The sequence below is a fragment of the Halictus rubicundus genome, unplaced genomic scaffold (genome assembly GCF_050948215.1).
Source record: "Halictus rubicundus isolate RS-2024b unplaced genomic scaffold, iyHalRubi1_principal scaffold0396, whole genome shotgun sequence".
In the NCBI taxonomy this organism is placed as follows: Eukaryota; Metazoa; Arthropoda; class Insecta; order Hymenoptera; family Halictidae; genus Halictus; species Halictus rubicundus.
The window spans coordinates 123,131-129,130 of NW_027488937.1; positions in this window are offsets into that span (position 1 = coordinate 123,131).

Genomic DNA, 6,000 nt, shown 5'->3' on the forward strand with positions numbered 1-6,000 from the left:
CTTTAAAGCTAAAATTTATGTTGTTTAAATGAAATATACATGGAAATATATAGTAAATTTCAATTTAATTTCTTTTTCAAGTTCAGTTACAAAAGATATTCAAAATGAATGCGTATTAATAGTGTTAAAAAATTGTAGAAATGCGAATGATTATACGTATGGAGAAATGTTATTTACGTTCAAGATTTATGAAAATTGTATTTCTATAATTTGGAAACATGGTATCTATATTTATTAATATTGTATTGATAAAGATAATTGTAGATATATAACATAATGACATCAAATTAAAAAATATAATTTGAACATATAGTCATAACTCTGATCATAACATCAGATATGTACATAACTCGTCAATCATTTGTATTTGACCACATTTGATAATTTTTTATGATCTAGTTCCAACATTTATCGTTCGTCAGCGTAGAGGGCGTAAGAAAACCAGTTGTTTACATGTGAGACACGAAACCGCATATGGTGATTGGTCTACTCTTATACCATAAAATTGCCGATTTTATATCGAAGTTTTCAGTTGACCACGTTTATGTTATTATGTTATTTGTGTCTCATCGTGATTATTAATGTGTAATTTTTAAAGATTTTCCAGATTATACAAACATGTTTAAGAAAATTGGATAATTGAATTGTCCAATCATTTGAAGAAAGTGCACATTTCGAATTGAAGTTTCCGAGATACCAGTTTTATAAAAATTCAGTAGTTAGATAATACTGAAACAATTTTTCTTATTTTTTTATAAATTGCATCGTCGTTAAAAAAAAAATCAATTGTTTCGATGCCTCCTGATCGTTTTGTAGGTGTATTATGTAATATTGAACATTTTTATATTGAGGAAAACAGTGTAGAAACTTAAAACTGCAGTATAAAATATTTTATTTGCGTTACATTTCAATATATAACTCTGACTCTCAACAGTTTCGGTTGGTGCAGGCCGTAAAACGTCCCCCCGGGTTAGTTCCCCGGTGTAGGGGGGTGTCGGTCCGTCCCTCCCCGATTGGGGAGGGGGATCCGTGGGGGGTATTGGGTGAGGAAGGGTCGGGGCGTGCCGGATCACGCCTCCGACGGCCCTTCCTTCCGGTGGCGGCGTCTTCTTGCCTCGGCCGGGGCTGGTTCCTTCGGGATACCGGCCCCGAGCGGGGCACGAAGACTCCGGGAGCTGTGGGTGGACCGAGCTGGGGCTCGGGAAGCCCAATCCGAAGGCTCCAGGGATGGGGACACCGGGCGGGTCCCTCCGCCCGGGGTCTTATAGCGTAGGCAGTGGGGGAGGTTAACCCCTCCCCCGGGGTATGATGATAGCTGGGAGGTGTCCTGTTGAGTACTCGCGTGATCCAGGCACCTCCCGTGTAGCTTAGGTGGGCGTGAGGTTTTAGTGGGTAGTCTCCGGGGGCTTCGCCCCCCGGAGAGAATCCCACATAACCCCGGCTTCCCCCAGGGAGTCGGGGTATGTATAAAACATTTCCTCACGATAAAAAAAAAAAAAAGGCCGTAAAACGTCTCCGGCTGAGAATCTTTTCGTCCGCCATCGAAACCCGCATCGAATGAAAGTTCAAATTTTAGATTTTTCAATATACCTTCATAAAATTGTGACGAGTGAATTGTTAGGGGCTTTTCCTGAAGAAAATGAGTCCAAACTCCTACCGCGACCGGTCAAATGACCGTTTTTAAAATTTCGATTAGAATTTCCTATATACAACGTAGTTGAATCGCCTTTAAACTTCACGACTTTTCCTACAATATGCGTATAATACATTTTTCAATATTTACTTCTTTTTTTATTGTTTATTTTCTGAGAAAAATTTGTAGTCTGTCTTACCTACCACGACCGGTCATTTGACCGGTAGATCGATTTATATCTTTTTGTAATAGTATTCTTTCAAAGACTCAATTCCGAAACTATAAAGTCGTTACAAACGGAAGGTAATGCAGTTGTGGCATGATTTTAGCCGAAAAGTGCTTACAGTCCTCGCTCGCCTATCGGCCTCGCGGTCTTTATTTGCTTGATTGGTATCCGAAGCGGTCCAGAACCTCGGATTTTCTTACACCGTCTTATCTACTATGACTGTAAAATAAATAAAATCATAGCCGAAGGAGATGCCTAGACGTCTTCTCACGAATTCAAATCGGTAAAGTCTCGTGAGCTGGACAGAGAGCATCAAAACGTGAAAGTTACAAGGAGCATATTCGGCAGTCTTTTACTATTTTGTATTTTTATTCTATTATTATTCTACTTTTATTTTCTATTGTATTACGCGTTATAAGTGTCATTTTCAAAAAAGTGAACAAACCAACAATACTTCGTAGCAAGTTTCACATTTTATCTTTTGTTCATTTTTTTATCCATCTTGATTTACATTTTTATATTTTAGTTTTTATTTTATCCCTTGAATATTCATTCCCAAAATGTAAAGACGTTCGAAATTTTTGATATTGCAAATGACAATACGGAAAATTATGATCTATTTGAGAACGACTCGAACACCGATGAGGACGAAGGGAATGTTTCGAACGTACGTAGAGGACGAAAGAGAAGGAGATTTTTAGTTACTTCCGATAGCGAGAATGAGGAAGAGGTAATCGAAACTGCTATAGACGGAACTGTTTGGCAAGAAGTAAAAGAAGGGTCTAATCCTGGAAGAGCACCTATTCATAATATGTTTAGGGGAACATCAGGCCCAACAGGGTATAGTAAACGAAATATTATGCGGTGAAAACGAATAAAATATACATTATATACTCCTAAATAAAAGAAACTATATTTTTATACTGTCAAATTGGCTATTATCTTCATTCTATATTAAAAAATATAAGTTGTGCTACAGACCGGTCATTTGACCGGTCGCGGTAGAAATAGGTATACGCGAAGTTTCGGTAGGAATAGTGTTAATGCGAATAGTATTTTTAATACGAATAAGTTGTAGAGCTTATCCAGATGAAAATGAGTCCAAACACGACATCATTTGGATTATCTTCAACAAGATTTTAATTTTTATCGTAACATTACGTATCAATAAAATTGTTCGATTACACTCGAGTTTGGACTCATTTTCATCAGGAAAAGCCCCTCAATTCACTCGCCGCAATTTTATGGAGGTATATTGAAAAATCTAAAAGTTTGAACTTTCATTCGTGCGCGATTCTCCATCTGCTTACATTGTATACCGTTTGTCAGTCGCTGGGTCTTTGAAGATCGGCGTTCGTCGGACCTCGTCGCCGCTTATTCGAGCTGGCAAAAGTTATTCGAAGATTTATCCGAAGCCTTTGAATAAAAGATACAGATAAAAGATGAAAATTTATTCCAAGTTCGAATAAATCCGCTTCGAATAAAAAAAATTCTCTCTATTCGTCCGATAAATTCTCGTCTAATAAAATTATTTATTCGACAGAGATACTTTTTTTATTCGAACTTTCGAATAACGAATAAAGATAAAATATCTTTGATTCGAATCCTTATTTAAATAATTTGTTATCTAAATAGTGCCCAACTCTGTCTGGAATGCAGTGCAAGGGACACTCTTGTCCGTGTCGGTTTGCACTATCGACTCTGACGTTAACAGAACCGAAGAAATAAAAAGAAATACGCGGATACTACGACCGCTGCTGCTCTGGTGGACTACGACTCTACGGTTGCTCGGAGGAATACTTGTTTATTTGAGGCTAGTTGGTTGACTGGTCTTGTCGTCTCTTCACTCCTTGCAGCTAATCTCGGTGTGGGTGGGGTCTAAGAATCTCTGTCTTCTAATTTGTTCGTGATTGGTCAATCATTGTCATTGATCTTCGTTGGCGCCTACCATTGCCAAAGGGAGGGTAACCTTGTGCCGAGGTGGACGCGCGGTACCCTCACTCGATGGGTCCGGAAAGGCGTTATAAACCTGCGCCCGGTAAAGTGTTGTAAATTTTGTCCCGGGCCGCTACCATAAATGCTAGTGCATTACAAACATGATAAACTGGAGGTAGGCCGAAGTCTGCCACCCAGATGTTTGGTTATATTGAAATATTTGTTTTGTCTTGTGACGGAACAATACCAAAGTAAAATTTAAACTGAAAAAATTAAAAAGAATCGGGTTTAATGGTATATACTGAAATATATTTTGTATTTTTAAATCATTCTTTTTGTTTTTTAAATTTAATTACCCTTAAAAAATGTTCAAAACTAGTTATTATAAATATTGTTGTTCAATCTTTTATCAATCCCAAATAATTAAATTTATTAGAATATATATGCTGCGAATGAAAAGCAATATCAGAAGTACATTGAATAAGTAGCTATTAAATAGTCAAATGAAATTAATGATATCAACGTCGTATTTTATTTAATTAAATTTAAACTACATTCTTACTTTTGGCTAATATTGAACTAATTTAATTTTTTATAATTATGTTATTACACTGTTGTAGTTGTAATTGCACAGGGAAGACGACTGATGTAGTAGAAAGAACAAGAAAAAAGTGTTTAACGAAAAAAAAATCGTTCCATGCGGGATTCGATCCGGGACCAAAATATTCTCAGCCGGAGACGTTACGTTATTATTATTATTACATTACGTCTCCTTCGATGCACTCGCGTGTCAGCCGTAATGGAATTAAGAGGAAACAACATTCTTTTGTTTCATTCATCATATGAATCCTCGACATGAGATTTAAAATTATATCAGCAACAGCGCCATTGTAGAATATCGGTTCCACAATATTAGTTCTGGATGATACGGTAGGATGTGACACGGAATAGTACGGGGGCTCTAGAGCCCCCCGAGCGTGAGACAGAATAATACATTGGGTGATTGGTCTACTCCTATACCTCGTCTGTGGTATGGTATTACCTACAGATGTGTAGCTGACTGATGAATACGAGATGGAAACACCGGCGTGTTGGATAACGAATAAGAAAGGAACTGAAAAGGGAATCTTTCAATTTTATTAAATGTTGGATATTTATAGGGAGGAGGGTCCTAAGTGGACATGTTTTTTTTTACCCGGAGTATGGAACGATCAGGTGTCAGACGTTATAACAGAATAAAAATTGTAATTGTTACATTACATTTATTTCAGTATCACTGTCAAAAAGTCTACGTGCATTTGCATAAGAGTATGATCCTAATAATGATAATGTATGATTAGATTAGGTCCGGATACGATGTTTTGCGAATGTTATAACTTAAAAATACTTTACCACTATTATTCATGCACACACCTCGGTCTCTCTTTTTTTATTATGAAATAAATGTTTACAACAGAGTCAATAAATTCATGTGTGAAGCTAAATTAAACCAAAAATGAAATGATTCAAAATGTCAAAGGTCTAAAAAGAACTACGATTCATAAGTGTCTATATATAGACTAGAGTTTTATTTGATCCTTGCTTTGTCATTGGGCGATACAACCACATACATTGCAACGCGCGCGCCAGTCTTTGACTGCTCTGTCCTCGTTACAGCATTCGAACGCGCCTCCGGAAATTATTCGAAGTCAAATAAACCGCCGAAAAAGACAGATGAAAATGGACATGTGGCAGCCTGGGCATCGCGCAGCGGCAAGCACGCCGACGAACCGCCAACATACATTGTATACGCGGCGGCGCGGCGACGGTCCACGGGAAGCTGCAGAGAAAGAAGCGAAGATCGGTTCCGAAGGCGGTCGAAGGAATGCCATCGAACATTCGCTCGCAAGCGTCGGCCAGTATTCACTTCAGAGCAGCCATTCGTGTCAGTGCCGTGTGTTGTAAGTACGTATTATGGCGATTAGGTTTGGAGTATACATTTTGATAAGTTTTCCCGAAAACAGGCCATTTGTCCGCACAGTACGGCGGTCTCTTTATTTTCCGAGATATTTGCAAAAACTGTCTATTTTGATGTAAACTTCTGCCTATTTTGAATGACCGAATTTGTTCTTTAGGGCGCGGGAGGGTTCTTTGGTTAAAATGTACAAGGAGATTTTTATTATCCACCCTATGAAATTATCGAGTCGATGTTCTCCCATTTTGCAAT